Genomic DNA, 16,605 nt, shown 5'->3' with positions numbered 1-16,605 from the left:
ATGATGCAGAGGGCAGAAGCAAGCAGAAACAGGCAATATGGAGGAGTTGAATGCTACAGTCTCCTTTTTCATACCACGTCAGTATCAGCTACATGATGATGAAGACAACCCCCAGGCCATAGACTCAGACGCCACCAAAGTTCAACCAGAGAGTGTCCCTGACTCCCGTGGCACAGTCAGTGGCTAAGACTATGATATAGTAAAAGGTTCCAACCTGCACACCTGATTTAGAAATTGTATTAAAAGATTTTTTAGGTAATAACATCTTTTTGACAATGCGTGCTGCTGTGGGCTTAAGGGCCTGCCTGCAGCCCTGTGGACTAATTTACACTGAAAAGAAAAGTGGAGAACCTTCGTTTTGACTCACAGTGCACTGTGTGAAGTCCCTAGGGTTTCTTTTTAAAGTAAAGAAATGTAACGCCTGTTACATCAATGATTAAACAAAATATACAGTTGTGATTCACAAAGATTCTTTCATTTGAAAAACAATTTTCAAAGAAGTTGTATGCAACCCAAATATTTACATTACAGAAATGTCAACAATTCAAGCATAATAGCCATCCAATGTTTGAAAATATATGCGCATAACACTGTTAAGTCTTTCAGTAGAAGCGGACCCAATGAATTTCGGGTTATAAAACCCTTCATCAGGGCATAATAAGTCGATGCTTTCCAGTGTGGTCTGTGGCCTCCTGCCGTAACAGTACAGAATAAAACGAAAACATTGTATCACTCTTCATGTATATATACAAAGACGTCAAACTGACTAGAAATATGTGTCTGCCACCATTGTGACAAAATGTAACCATGACAGTCAAACTCTTAACGTGAACAGTGATTCCAAAAAATGCCCATTGGTTGTGTACCTGAAGTCAAGTGGAGACACCCACATGCAAACTTTATTATAACTAGAAGTCCCTAAGCCCAAAAGTGACTCTTAGAGATGCATTTACTTCTTCTCTCTTCCTCATTACTAAAAAGAGTTGTGAGTAAATAAGATAGCATGCTTCATACATCTACTGGCAGTAAACTGCGTAACCAAAATGTTCTATTACCACAAAATGTGAAGTGTCTTTAAGAGGAAACCCAAAATGAGCTGCCTGGCTCCGAAACAAACGTATCTACAAATTAACATCAGAACGTGAATACAAGCGTCGTGTTGCTCGTTAAACTATCCTCAACATGCCCAAATCAAAAAATCTTACCGATATGAATAAGCAACCCGATGAATCTACAATAATAATGAAAGATCTCTATGTTATTCAACCTCCTTCTGCTAACGGGTGTGGTGTATTTACCGAGCTAAATTGCCCTTACCTGACAAACATAGGGGCATATCAACAAGGGCTTTATCTCTGCTTTTTTGGCTTTAAAAGCCAAAAAAGCAGAGATAAAACTAGCACCCTATCAACAACAGGGTGCTAACACGCAAATTTGCATGTTAGCACCCTTTTACTCTACGCTTCCCCTTGCATCTCTAATGAGATGCAAAGGGGGCGTTCCAGAGTAAAATAATAGGAGAAATGTCGCTAAGCGACATTTCTCCTATTATCAAGAATGTCGCTAACCCTGTTAGAGACAAAAAAAGCAGCGCTAACCGCGGTTAACGCTGCTTTTTTACGTCTGCTAATTTTCAGACTTAGCCATGATATCCTATGGAAGGAGGATATCATGGCTAAGTTTGCCTGTCCCTATCAACAAGGTAACGTGTGATTATCGCTGGGTTTCCAGCGATAATCTCACGTTAGCCTGTTAGCGTGTAGATTTTTATCGCTATTGAGATAAGCGTTGCTAATAGCACGCTATCTCAGCGATAGAAATTCACGCTAGCCGGCGATAATTATCCTCACGCTAAGAGCGCTGAGCGATAATTATCGCCGGTTGTTGTTGATATGCCCCTTGATTGTGAGAAACACGTTAAATCCACTCTAAAACGTAAAGATTTGAGGCTAAATTTCTATTTTGAAATGAAGATGCCCGAGTATACACTAACAAACCATTCCGATCTTCAAACTCACCCGCGCCTGACGTACGCGCGTCCTGACTAGTCATGTAACTTCGTATAACGTAAGCCGCGATTCCCTATGCTTCTGTATTTAATGGCTGTTTCGTGCTGGGATGTTTTCAAAGTGGCTAAACTTTATTGACTACGGTATCCAGAAAGTGCATCATCGCAAGTGAAAACCTCACTGTTATATGAAAAAAGACTCAAGCAAATCCACTGTGGATGTACAAAAATTACCTATGCATAATCTCCAATTAAATCAACTGCTCTCTCCACCAAGACTGATATAATAGATGTATACTTTGATTTATAATATGGTGCTCAATATTGAGGCAATATTTTTGTTGGACAATATTTCTGGCCTCGTATTTCTGACATAAAATCATTTCAGTAAGACTCCCCTGTATTGGTGAACTTTGCTCCATTCGCGGAATTTGCTGAGTTTTCTGCACTCCGCGGAGCTCACGGAGTGCAGAAACCTCCACCTCACGATGTGCAGCAGAGATTTTTCCCCACTCGTGATCGCGAACGGTAAGTCCGCGATCGTGAACAGTAAATTCACGAGCGCGAGATGCTGCTCGGGCAGAATTCCTACCCGAGCGGCAGAAATACCAGCACAAACTGCAGTTCGCACTGCACTCTGCCACTCGCGGAACTTTGCGAAGTGTTTTTGTAACTTCGCAGAGTTCCGCGTAGCAAAACTCCGCAAACTAGGCCCAGGCCTACAAATTATTCATTTTTCCTCAACCCATTTGCAAGCAGTAATCAAGCAGTTCTGCTAACAAGTGAAACTCTGAAAATATACTACTACTGACCAGAAGGAAGGATTTCCCACCAGCGGATTTATTTTTAGGACCATATAAAAGACTCAAGTAACTGGTTGCTTTTATAGTTTGTCAAATATCCCTGGAATTTATCAGAGAGTGTGTTGATGATAGAACATGCCTTTTAGCTGCTTTTAGACTGTAAATTGAAGGGGAGATGTAGGAATTAACCGGTGGCAATAATGTTACAAGGGTTAGACCAAAAGTGTTTTGCCTATGGATAGTCTCTGTCTGAAAGAAAAACGATGGACTGAAATGAGGACCGAGCCACTGCCAGTGAGCCTTTTGCATGCATTCCACTAATCATATTTGTTTTCCACACAATGCTAATTATTAACCATATTTCCTAGCCAAGACCTCAATAAGGCAATATTGTGCAATGCTATTACCAGTGCGGCCATTTCTGCCACTAATAGGCACATTTTAAATATGGGCATTGGTTATTTGCATAGCTTTGCTCCTTGGAACAGCCATTACAACGCGGTTTTTACCATGCGCAGCTTTTACAACGCAATGCCATTACAACGCAAGTCTTTACATCGACTTGCGCTAGATGGCGTGCTAACATTACAAATAGTGTAGTTTACTATCCCAACACCTTCCCTACTGTTACGTGGACTGGAGTTGGAATAGTAAATGACACTTTTCTAATGTTAGAACGCCATCTAGTGCAAGTCGATGTAAAGACTTGCGTTGTAATGGCATAGCGTTGTAACATCGCATGCGTTGTAACGCATGCGATGTAACTGCACGCGTTGTAATGACACACGTTGTAATGTCATACATCCCTTTGCTCCATATGCATTAGCAACCAGAAACATTTTGAGTCGTGATATTCCCAATGCTTGAGTGGCGCTCAGTTTAAACTGCCTGTAATATTTAGGAAAAGATTCAGCTATAAAACCAATTTATGATGTAGCACTATTGAACGCATCCCAATAATTTTCGGAAAAGTATCTGGCAGCTCTTTTTTGTCAGATTACCACATGTGGTTATAATCAATGGCAAATATGTCTCTGCTACTTACACACCGAGGAGCAGAATTGCAAGCCCCTCAAGATACTTTTGGGCCACCATTGCGTCACTATATCTGATGCAGCAGTGGTGTTAACAATTCACCATATAGCAGCCCACTTAAATAGGAAGATGTGTAACCTTGTAAAGCCCTACGCCATATTATACCTGCGTCAGGTATAATGTGTGGAGGGTGGGCATTCCCATGTGTTAAAGCCTTGTATAAGTGACGCAGTAAAATGTACAAGATTTCACCGCGCCCCTTCCAGGATGCCACTGCGTCAAAACCCTACGCCTGCTTAGAGCAGGCGTAAGGAGTGATGTAGTGTATTAGGAATAGGCCTCCCCAGGCATTGCTGGAGTAGTTTTGTGCTTGTGATAAGACTCCAGCAATTAGCAGAAGCGCAACGATCATTGGGCCAAGGGCTTTAGCCGCCCTCTCCTATCTTAGCCTGGGCTGCTGCATTGTCCAGGGCACACACAGTTTTCCAGCTGATGTGTGCTGGACTGCTCTGGAGATTGGGTCTCAAAAGAAGCCTTGTACGAAGTATTTCCTAGGTCAGACGAAGAGCGTGAAAAAACTAACATTTGATCCAGAGAGCAATATTCAGCAGGGGATAGAAATGTGGCTATAAAGATTAAAGTACCCTGCAACTATTTTGTTGAGCTTTCACTTTCAGCTGAATACAAATAAAATATTTGTTCATGTCATAAAAGCTCAGTTAGTTAATACTGTTCAGCAGATTTCTAAGTGTTTAACAAGAGATTCACACAACTGATTCCTGGATGGAGCACAGGTTCAATATTAATGCGTAGTCACAGGTTGAATATTAATGCGTAGTTTTAGTGCCAGTAGTACCAAGCCTGTGACTGGAAGCACTGTGGATATGACAGTCATTATTTGAAATTACATTCCACATAGTTTAGGAAAGGCTGCTGAAAGATTTGCAAAAGATTAAGGGGCAGATTTCCAAACGTTTTCCTCAACACAGCCCAGAAACCATATTTACTGCATTGCGTGAAAGGGAGAGAGCAGGAAAGCATTGTATCTACTAAGAAATTGCACTGTTTTCTGCATTATTGCACTTTATGCTGAAATGTCCAACACATACCCTTGTACCATTATGCATAGGAAGGGTACCCTTCCAGTACAAATTGTTGTGCTTAAAAAGAGTTTAACACTTTTTCCACTTCTTATTGAGACTGTAAAGTGCAGCACCGAAGCAAAGTAGTAAAAGTGGGGCGAAATAAAAACATTTCTCCATGTTAAAGCCAAACTCAAAGAGGTTTTATTTTTCAACGCAGAGCCCTCTCTAAAAATGGTAGTAGATGGGGCTTCATGTCAAAACCCTGGTTTACGTACATGTATCTCTAATGGTACAGCCCCTTGCTGCAAAGCATTACTAGTTTTACTTTGCTTTACTTTAGGGCTACTTTCCAGCACATACAGAGTTATTCAATGGAAAGTAAATCCCTAATCAACAGTTTGTGCCATGTCAGTTTGTGGCACCTTTTTTAAGCAAGCAGAGTGCACGTTTTTAATAAATATACCTCTTTATTTTTAAGATAAAAACAAGTGTATTAAAATTATATATTTTTTGTAATATGCAATCAGACTATACCTAGTGCAAACCTTTTTTTTAATAAGTTTCCATTGAAAGGTGCTTTTCAGAATGCAGTTGATAAAGCCCTTGCATGATCTCTCAAAAACAATACATATTTTTCACTATGAAGCCTCAAATGACTCAACCAATTAAAGGAATATAGTGACTCGCATGCAGCCTTTAGATTTGCTGATTAACCACTTGCACATATTTACATTTCTTTCAGGTAGCAGACACCCTGAGTGAGAAGGCGTGTTTCTTCTTTTCTGCCTGCCTCTCCCTCTGCTTCACTGAACAGGAGTCCCACATCCCTTTTTAGCCGGAGGCACCTGAAGATCAGCATTATCCATTCTGCAATGTTTTGTTTTTATTTGTTTTAAAGTATGGAAACTCATTGTTAAAAATACAAAAGATTGAGACTGTTGTTTTAAATAGACCCCATCCACTACAATCCCTGAGATAATCTAAGTGTCATTTACTGATATAGGAGGCGTTGTTTGTGCCTGACCTGCCCCCTTGAAAGGTGACCATGAAAGGCATGGGCCAAGGTTGGCTCTGCGCAGTGACGGCCCGTGTAGGGCGTTTTACCGGGGCGGTGACGTGGTGCAGAGGAGGGGCAGGGTGGGGGGTTGCAAAATGCGGCAACCGGCCGATTTCACGTAAGTTACGAAAAAAATTAATAAAACGAATTTCATTGCGCGCGCTGCTTCGCATTTGGCGATGCAGCGCGTGCAACGAAATTCGTTTTATTAATTTTTTTCGTAACTTACCTGAACTTGGCCGTATGCCGCATTTTGCAACCCCCCACCCTGCCCCTCCTCTGCGCCACGTCACCGCCCTGGTAAAATGCCCTACACGGGCCGTCACTGGCTCTGCGCGGAGCGGAATGCCCAGGTTTAATTTGTTTGGCACAATTATAAGAGGTCCAGGGTTCCTCTAACCAGATTTACTGAGTGCAGTAATAAGAAATCCAATATGGTTGACTGGAAAATGCAGCAGGTAAAGTCACTGTGGGGAAAGACCGTCTCCATGACACCTGACCAAACTTCAGTCAACGTACTAGAGTTCTATAGCATGCAACCCCCTGCCAGTCAACATTAACACCCTCCTCACTGTCGCCTTCCAAGAACCCACTGAACACGTTTACTACAGCCCCCTGCAAACTTAACGTGTGTGATTAATTCCATGGAAAAGGGAATAACAAGTAGGATATCATCAGGTAAATCAGGGTCCAGACAGTAATGTCCCATTCTGTGGAATTTAACACTTAATTCCATGGTAAAATTGGGGTGATACCATACAGTCCTAGCAATCTCTGATGCAGTATTTGCACCCCTCCAGTATAGAGCAACTTCTAATCAGGGCGAAGGTGGGCTATGTAAGGTGCTTGGGGATAGATTAAGAGGCATAAGGGGCCTAGCTATCACATTCCACCACATCCACAAATACATAAGAGGGTACTTCACCACACCTTAACTTCAACAAGTTATAGAGAAAGCAAGAGCCCATCATATTATACCAGAGATGATCTTGAAAAAAACTTGTTTTTATACTATGCCACTTGTGTGGTTAATGCTATCATAATTTCTACTCTGCACCATGCCAATGCTTGCTATACTTGCCTTCCTGAGTCAGCTATTTAACAGCTTCAAGGTGTTTCAAATACAGCAGTGTGAGGTGCCATGAATTTTCAGGAAATGTCATAGGTTCTAAAAGGATTGCTGTAAGGTGTACTGGTTTTCAGTTTCCAGAAAGATCCATTATATGGCGCTCTGCTTTGTTAACAGAATCTATTATGAAACAATCACTGTGTTGCTTCTGTGTTCACTTTCAAGTATAAGTGATCCCTTCATTTTAGCTCTTCCCTCCTGCTACCAGGCCCCAATTTAGAAAAGGCTCAACTGGGGGATTAGAGGTAGATGGTTCTTCGCTTGTGTTGTTTAGTTACAAGATACTTTAGACTGTTTGTTGCATTTTATAGGTAATACCTCAACTCATATCTTGCATGCAGAGGTTTTTATTTTATTTATTGGGTGCCCTCAGGCAGTAAAAGCAGGGCCGGTGGCAAATAATAAAAGAAATCAAGCAGAAATGATTGGTTGTGGCTCTTGTCCTTTGAAGATAGAACACTGTCACCAGAAGAATAGATCAGGTTTCTGATTCAAAACCTATGGGTAGACTGAGAGATAGCAAAAACCAAAGGAAATGATGGACGGAGTGTTGAACATTGCAAGCACTCACCCCCAGTCAACTGATCTGGGTTTAATCCATCACCGTTCTTTAGCCCACTCTGCCACCCCAGTTCAGACATGGCCATATGCAAATCAGTCTGACCCTGTGCCTCATGGGAACAGTCCAGCCCGAACTGCCAAGCCATGTCTTCCCTGGACCGGAAACAAGCTTCCTAGGACCGGTTTCTGGCATTTCAGCCGTCTTCAGCCAGGCTTGCTTGAATCCAGTGGCAAAGTGAGCAAGGGACTCACGTCTGAGCATACCCTGCCAACTTTGGTTTTTGCTTTGTTCGCCATAAGTTGACATGGCTTGGCAGTTCGGGCTGGACTGGGGGTGAGTGCTTGCAATGTTCAACACTCCGTCCATCATTTCCTTTGGTTTTTGCTTTGTTCGCCATAAGTTGGCAGGGTATGCTCAGACGTGAGTCCCTTGCTCACTTTGGGGGGTGGCAGAGTGGGCTAAAGAACGGTGATGGATTAAACCCAGATCAGTTGACTGGGGGTGAGTGCTTGCAATGTTCAACACTCCGTCCATCATTTCCTTTGGTTTTTGCTGGACTGAAAGATAGCTCAGCTATGTGAAGCCAGGATATATAATGTATGTCTAACAAGAGGCATACCTTTTCCACCTAAAGCAAACACCTCCATGACCAGTCTCTCATGGAATTGTAAGACAGAAGAATATTGTGCTTTATTATGTGCCTTGTGTGGTTTTTCTCCAGGATGGTTTCAAATTAGAGGCAGTATGTCAGCACTCTCCTTGTGTAGGCTTTGCATTGCTGTTTCCTGCCTTTTTAGACGAGTGTAGTTTGGCAGCAAAATGATGCTTGTGAAACATTACTCTGCCAGACTAAGCCTGAGTGTGTCATAAGAAGAAGAATTCTGATATTGTGTGTAACAGGCTACCTAAGCAAAAGCAGCGCTCCATGAAGGCACTATTTTGTGCACTATGTGTTCCAGTGTTACAAACTAGTATAATGTCGTCAGCCTGGTGTCTTTCTTGTCGCCCATTCAAGATTGGGCTTTCTCTAAGCAGACGAAGCTAATTGCAAAAATTTGTATAGGCATTTATGAGCAACCATCATACAGACTATGGGCATGCTAAAAGCAATCTTGGGGAAATCCATAACATATGTTGCATTTTATAATGCACATTTCCCCTACAGGAATGAAAAACAAGTTTGAATCTTTAGGGTAATTGACATGCTGTGTGCTAGGGCCTCAGACAAAAATTTAAAGCATGGTTGTTTCTAATAGGACATATGCTTTTAAGAGCAACTGTTCAGGTTTCTGTTAGAGTAGCTTCCTTGCAGGACATTGCCCAACAGCCACACATTCAACGTGTTCTGGAACTTGAATACTTGCATCCTTTGCATGAAGGAACACCACTAGTTTGAAAGTTATTTGAAGGCAACTACCACTTTTGCCAGTTCTTTAGGCCTGGTGGCTTTCTTCATGGTTTTATCCCACTTAGCTCACATGAGAACTGCTCAATGTGGGGTCCACTGCTAACAAAAAACTATTTTGTGTTATGTTAAAAAAGCACAGATTCCCAGCAGTAATTAACAGGTGGTAATATTGACAACTGATTGGCACTCACTTATTCAATATCTGAAGGAATTTAGGAGGCATTAGGAAACATATCCAAGATTTTTCCAGTAACACATCTCGAAATCAGGAGCTTATCTACAATGTTACCGCTGGTCAGAGGCTTTCTGACCGACATTGTAGGTCTAAAGTCTGACCGCCATATTATGATGAGGGCAGTTGGAGTTTAAACTGACATGGGGCTCCGAAGTAGTTCCAACAGGCTCAAGGAGCCTGCCGGCCGGTCGGAAAGCCCTCATAATCCCTTTAGGATGGTGTTTTTGCTAGCAGGATTGTGATGTCACTTTCCAACAGCCAATCCATGTCACCCTTTCCGACATGGATTGGCTGTCGGAAACTGACTTTGGGGGCCCCTAGCAGGGCCTCCTTCCTCCCAGGCCCTCTACAATTGGCCCTAGACATTCCTGCATTGTGTGGCAGGCCCCACGATGTGACTGACACAAAGTGCAGGGATATTTAAAAACTTCCTTTTTTCAATGAGAGCTTGTGCTTTGGGCGATTTCAGCCCGCCACACATGCTCCCATTGACAAATGGATGTTTACGATGGCACCATGTGCGGTCATATCTAAATAATGTGGTCGGAACCACCGACCTGAGGTCAGTCAGTTCCCAATCCACAACAGTGTCAGTTGGAGGCAACTCCGACTGACATTGTAATGATTGTTAATCCACTAAGCTCAAAAGTTTGTGAGCTGTTCATGTGTGGAGTCTTTAAATAACATATGTTGCAGTGTCTCCATGAACAAACTGAAAATGTATCTTTGATCTGACAGGAGAGTCTTCCTGAAGATGGATTTAAAAATATTTAATCAGCTCATTATTTCACAGAAGTATTTATTTGGAGAAATGGCAAAAATGGTCTTCTTCTATAAATAACTTAGAGAAAACTGGTTCTGAAGTGCTCTGGATTGAAATCAGTAGAAGCTGATTTTTGGTTTTCAAATCACTCATTTTACCATAAAAATGTGTAAGCTATTAACATTATCATACCCACTAAAACATGTTTGATATAATTGTATAGAGTTTGACCAGTATATTAAAAATCCACAATTTATCACTCTATTTTCTTGTATTGGCTCTAAGGATTGAAAACAACATATCCCCAGCACACGCTATATTTCAAAGAAACACACGAAACATAACACATGTTGGCTAAGGCTTGAGAACTGCATGATTAAGGTGAAAGAAATGTACAACTGAACAAAAGAAGAAGAAAGAATTTGATGAAGATAGCTACTGTTATATAACAATTGTGTTTCTTTGATAAATAATGTGTGCTGGGGATATGTTGTTTTTTGTTATATTGTCCTTGGCTTCATGTTAGAGAGTGGGGGTTCTCTCTACCTCGATGGCACCGCAGTTATAAAATACATTGTAGGGTACATTTCTGTATTACCTCTGGGGTGCAAAACCCTACGAGTCACCACCTACCTTTGGAATAGTTTCTAAGGATAGCTCCACCCCATTTTTGAAGTGTTAGCACCGCTTCCATTGGTTGACCAGTTAGCCTTCACCATAATGTGGGTCAATTAAAAATGGAATACCTAGTTGGCTGAAGTATGCACCTAGGCCAGGCAGCAACCACCACTCTATGCAGGATAAGCTAGATACACAATAAAATATCCTGTGCTCACCCTCTGGTAGCCTGGCACAGACCAGTCAGGCTTATCTACAAAGGTAATGTGTAAAGTATTTGTGCAACACACACGCATAGTAACAAAATAAATACACCACAAAATTATTCCACACAAGTTTAGAAAAATAGAGAATATTTATCTGAGCAAAATGAGACCAAACTGACAAACATCAAATAAGTAGAAGTCAAGATGTGAATTTTGAAAGAGGAAATCAAAAATAGTGTTTAGAAGTCACTAGAGGTCAAAAAGAAGTCACGGGGGATCAGTGCAAATCCAAAGTTCAGGACAACCGCAATGGAGGGCAGCCTGGCTACAGGACCAATGCAGGGCCCACTGAGAAAGTACCTTGGATGGAGCAAAGTGTTGATGCTGATGGCTTGATGCGTTGATCTTTTCCATGCAGTTGGGACACAGCGTCGTTGTTGAGCTTCATTGAAGTGTAGGCAATGTGACGTCATTTAGCCGTGCAGAGCGTCATCCTCGAGCCACACAGGCTGTGGAACCACTGTTGTCAAACAGCCCCTGCTCCAGCGTTGAAGGGTGATAAAGTAGAATATCTCACACAGTCAATTTTTGATAAAAACAGGTTGCAGAACCCACTTCTGAGGTCTAGACCTTGTGGAGGCACCATAGGACAGGGTAGGACTCACAGGAGGCAGAGTCTACAGTGCCAGCCGAATTGTAAGAAGTCCCATGTGTCTCTGAGACTTCAGATGAACAGGAGGCATGTCAGTAGGCCCTTGGAGATCATTTGGAGAGAAGGCAAAGTCCTTCCAGAAAAGTCAGTGAGCAGCAGGCAGCAGGCCAACAAGCAACAGAGCAGTCCTTCCAGAAAATCAATACAGTTGAGTCTTTTAAGCAGCTCAGCTGTCCTTCTGACAGAGGTTCACTTCAAGATCCAGAAGTGTCTGATTTAAGGGGGTCAGAGACCCAGTACGTATAACCAATAGTTCCTTGGATTATGGGTTGACTTCAAAAGAACTCTCTGAAGTACACACCGATCTGTTTCAACCCACTCATGTTTGCCAGGCTAACACTGCGGTAGTAAATCAGTGCTTTGTGTGAGGACAGGACACTGCTTATTCAGAGGTAATTGTGAACCACCTCATAGCCTTCTTGCCCATGAATGCAGATGAATGCAGATGAGTCCTCTGTCACACCCAGCCCTTCCTGTGCTTGTGGCTGCTTAGAGGAAATGCACAAAGTGTAGCTGTAAGCCAGCCCAGAAGTGTATTGAAGACAGGCTGTAAGGCACAAAGAGCAGTAAGTACAGAGAAATGTCATCTTTCTAAAAGTGGCGTTTCTAAAACAGCAATGCTAAATCCAGCATCACCAGTAAGTAGGATTTATCATTACCATTCCAAACAAATCAAGCTTGAAAAGGTGCTCCTCTCTGATCAGTAATTATAACTTTAAAGTATATTAAGGAATTCCCAGTGCTGGACTATGAGAGGGGGAGGCTTCACAATAGTGAAAAACACAATAGGCTGTTTGTCACTACCAAGACAAGCAGAACATAAAGGTTTGTGTCCTACCTTTTACTTAATTAGAACAATGCCCTTAGGGTTTTTCATGGCCAACCTTAGGGGTGACTTATATGTTATAAAAGGGGAGTTTAAGACTTGGCAAGTAGTTTCAAATGCCAATTCAAAGTGGCAGTAAACTTCGCATGCAGGCACTGCAGTGGGAGACCTGAGACAGGTTTTAAAGACTACTCCTGTGTATGGCACAATCAGTGCTGCAACCCACTAGCAGCATTTGAAGTACAGACCCTGGGCATATGGTATACCACTTTACACGGCACTTAGCAGTACAAATATACCAATCAGGTATACAAAATGCCAACATGTTTAGGGGAGAAGCAAATTAACTTTAGCACTAGTTAGCTGTTGTAAAGTGCTTAGAGTCCTAAGCCGAACAAAAAGATTCAGCAAAAATGAGAGGCAAAAAGTTGGGGGAGAGACCATATTAAGAATGACGGGTCTAACAGGGTCCAGTAACGCAATTTACCAGGCATAGAACTAGGCATGCATCTAAATACCAAAAGGTTTGCCTAACAGTATTATTGGTAGGCTCAAAGTGTAATTTTTAATCACACAAGTATATTCTCACATCAAAGCAGATTATTGGGCTATGCAGATCATTTCTTATGCTGACATCGAGCGTGTAGCTTTCGCTTAAGTGAACCTTGGTTCGGGAGAAAAAATGTCTGGCAGTAATGAAAAACCATGGGCCATATTTATGATCCTGTTTGCATTGCTCTTGCGCTACGCAAAGTGGTGCAAGAGCGACGCAAACCTTAAGTTGTAGTTTTAAAGCCACACAAAGTCGCTTAGCATGGCTTTGTTTGGCTCTAAAAATATGAAGTAAACTGCAGAATGCAGCACACATAGAAAAAGGAATGCATGAGGAGAAATTAAAACATTTTGCCCTGTTGTGCCTCCCTAAGACCACCCCTGCGATGGTGTTAGGTTCTGACGCATTCCCAAGTTTCGATTTCTCGTAAATCTGGGAATGTATCAGGTTCCATCGGTGTTGCGTCGGAACACTTACAGCAAAACCCATGGAATGCCCCTTTCATGCAGTTTTCTGCGTGAAAGTGGCACATATTTATAAGGCCACGAAAAACCATGTACAGTGGCTTAACGTGGCATTATAAATATGTTGTGGCACGTTGCGCCAGAACGTCAAAAATGTGACGTTTGAGCGACTCAAAAGTGAGTCCCTTCATTGTGCTACTCTGCCCCGGGTCGGCATTCCATGGGCGTTGCTTGGGTGTTCCCATGCAACTCCCATGGTTTTAGATACAGTCCCAGATTTACAAGACCTTGTAAACCTGGGAATGCGTCAAGACGATACCCTTCCCCAGTGAAGGAGTAACGAGGACAAATATATTTATTTTTCCTCGTTTTTTCCCCTTTTTCTTAGTGCTGCATTCCGCTGCACACATAAAAAGAGGAAAACAACTTTTGGGATTTTTTGTGCAGGAAGGTGCAATTTCTTGCAAAAAAGAATCAATCCCACAACACAGGCACCCTTGTACCCAACCTTGGTGCTATGCTAGCAAAACGGTGCCAGCACAAGGGGAAATGACAGTAATGCGCCCTAATGGATAAATACAGTGCATTCCTGCCGTTTCGCTGTAACGCTGGGAAACGGCACCAAGGTGACTTGATGCACTGCCCTGCGCCAGTAAACTCATAAAGATGGCCCCCACATGTGTTGCAGCCATATAAACTGTGCCACGATCACCACGTGACTTTAGAAAGTGGGCGGACATTCCTAGGAGCTGCTATTGCAAAAACCTTTTGTATGCTATTTTCAAGCGCATGCCTTCATTTGTATGATACATGTAAAATCCATTCTCGAAGTATTATGCATGGGGGAAATAGATTTCACTCTGATTTGTCACTTTTTGCCCTATATACTGACCGAGATTATAATATGGTAAAATGGCGGCAAGTTACTAGTATGAGTGGTAATAATCGATGGAAAAATGCCCGGGAACTGGACATTTTTTTCTACTGCACCGGCATCAGACCACTTCTAAATGAAAGTGGCTTATGTTCACCTGAACCTTTTCCACTACAAAGCGTTGCTCCCCGGATGTTACAGAATTTCTAAATGAACGGATGTCTGCCTCCATCCATGTAGTAAGTGGATATTTTGACACAGAAGTCGTTACAAGCATCTTATGAATTTCATTTTCACGGTTTTCATTTCAATAGCATTTGGTTTATGTTTTGTAAAGAGATGTGTAGCTATTCATTTAAATACACGCTGTGGAATCTCAAATGTAATGTATTGGATGTTAAAGAGAAAATTCAGCTCTACAGATGGCGTGCTAAATGTGTTGCCATCCTGTATTCTGCGCTTTCTCATCAGTGTGAAGATGAACACATTCAAAACCACAACCTTACCTGCTAATTAAGTCTTTTATTACAAAGGAAAGGTACAACATTCTCTTATTTGGTATGAACTTAGCTTTTGGCAGCTGTGCTTCCGTTAATTTCTTGGATAGCGTAGAAGACTTTTTTTTTTTTCTCAAATCGTTTGCAAGAGAGGGAACATCTAAGTGAAATGTTAGTTTTTGTTCTAAAAAGTTATGTGTTTTTAGTTAACGAAGTGCTATGCATTTCTGAAAGCAATGTTTGGTGTTCGAAAAAAAACAGGAGCAGATTTATCATTCTTTCATGCAGCACAATGCGGCGCTGCGTGAAAGAGCAAGAATGCGCCGTATTTACCATCATGTGGCGCATTCTTGTCTTTCCTGTTGCTGGTGCACTTTTCCTGACTAGAGTCAACACAGGCACTCGTGCATCATGTTCAAAGGGTTCCTGCATTGTAGGTATTATGGTTTTTGGGCAGGAAGTGACTCCTTCCTAGGTATGAACAATACTGAGAGGATTTTTTTTTTCTATGTGTACTGCAGAATGCAGCAAACGTAAAAAGAGGAAACTAACTTGGACAAATAAAGATATTTCTCCTGGTAACACCTCATCTGGGAGGCAAAGCATTTTGATGCATTCCCAAGTACCACTAATGTAAATCTGGGAACGTGCCAAAATCGATGGGGTGATGCATGGAAACATCCACACTCTATTTCCTGCCATAGAGTAATGCAATTATGTATAAAGAATAGTAGAGGTTTACCCAAATTACCCTCCTATACCTGGTGTTAGAACTGGCGGTCTCTAGTTGGCAGAGGCATACACTTCTGACAAATAGGGACCCACCAACTCTAGTCAGGGCAAGGGGATTACACACTCAGATAACCCCTGCTACCCCCTTGGTAGCTTGGCAGAGCAGACTGGCTTATCTCAGAGGCAGTGTGTTAAGCATTGATGACCACATACAGTGATAAAGTGAATACACTACAAATGGACACAACACAGGAGTTATTATAAAAATAGTATTTTTATATAAGGCTTAGCACAAGACCAAATAATGACAAAAATATACCACAATCTTAATAAATACTCTTTGGAAGGAAAAATAATAGTTCAGGTGAAGTTTCTTCTTAGGAAATAGTTCTTTAGCAACAAAAGTAAGTATTCTTCTTAAAACACAGTTCTTGGCAACAATGTGACCCCCACAGGAGTCACACGACGTCGAGTTTACGATATTCCCAAGGTTCGGCGTCGACCGCGAGGAGCGCTACGTCGAGCCTGGAGTCGCAACAGAACCCCCAAACACAGTACCTTTGGAAATGAAGAAAACGATGATCCACGGCGTCGAGATGTCGGCGTCGAGGTCGGCGTCGGTCATGCCTCGGATTCGGGTCGATCTGCAGCGGCGTTGAGAGGTGTCGGGCCGAGCAGCGCTCACGGCGTCGAGAAGGGCGTCGAGTCGATGCGATCAGCAGCAGCGTCGAGACGGGGTCGCTTAGAGCTGGAGCCGATACTCACTACTCAGAGGCGTCGATACCGGCGTCAAGACGGGGTCACTTGGAGCTGGAGCCGATACTCACTACTCCTGGCGTCGCTACTGGCGTCGATCGGGCCCGGCGGCCGGCGTCGAAGACTCGGAACATTGGAGCCGTTACTCACTATGTCGAGCTGGATTCGGCGGCGTCGGCGGCGTCGGCGACGTCGAGACTGCAGATTTCCCCTGTGCACTGGAAATAACACTTTCCAGCAACCAGCAATTCAGTAGAGGGTGAAGTCCTTTGGCCCTGTGAC

This window comes from Triturus cristatus, chromosome 5_1 (assembly GCF_964204655.1).
Source record: "Triturus cristatus chromosome 5_1, aTriCri1.1, whole genome shotgun sequence".
Classification (NCBI taxonomy): Eukaryota; Metazoa; Chordata; class Amphibia; order Caudata; family Salamandridae; genus Triturus; species Triturus cristatus.
The sequence above is the reverse complement of the archived record's forward strand: the minus strand, read 5'-3'. Positions refer to the sequence as shown.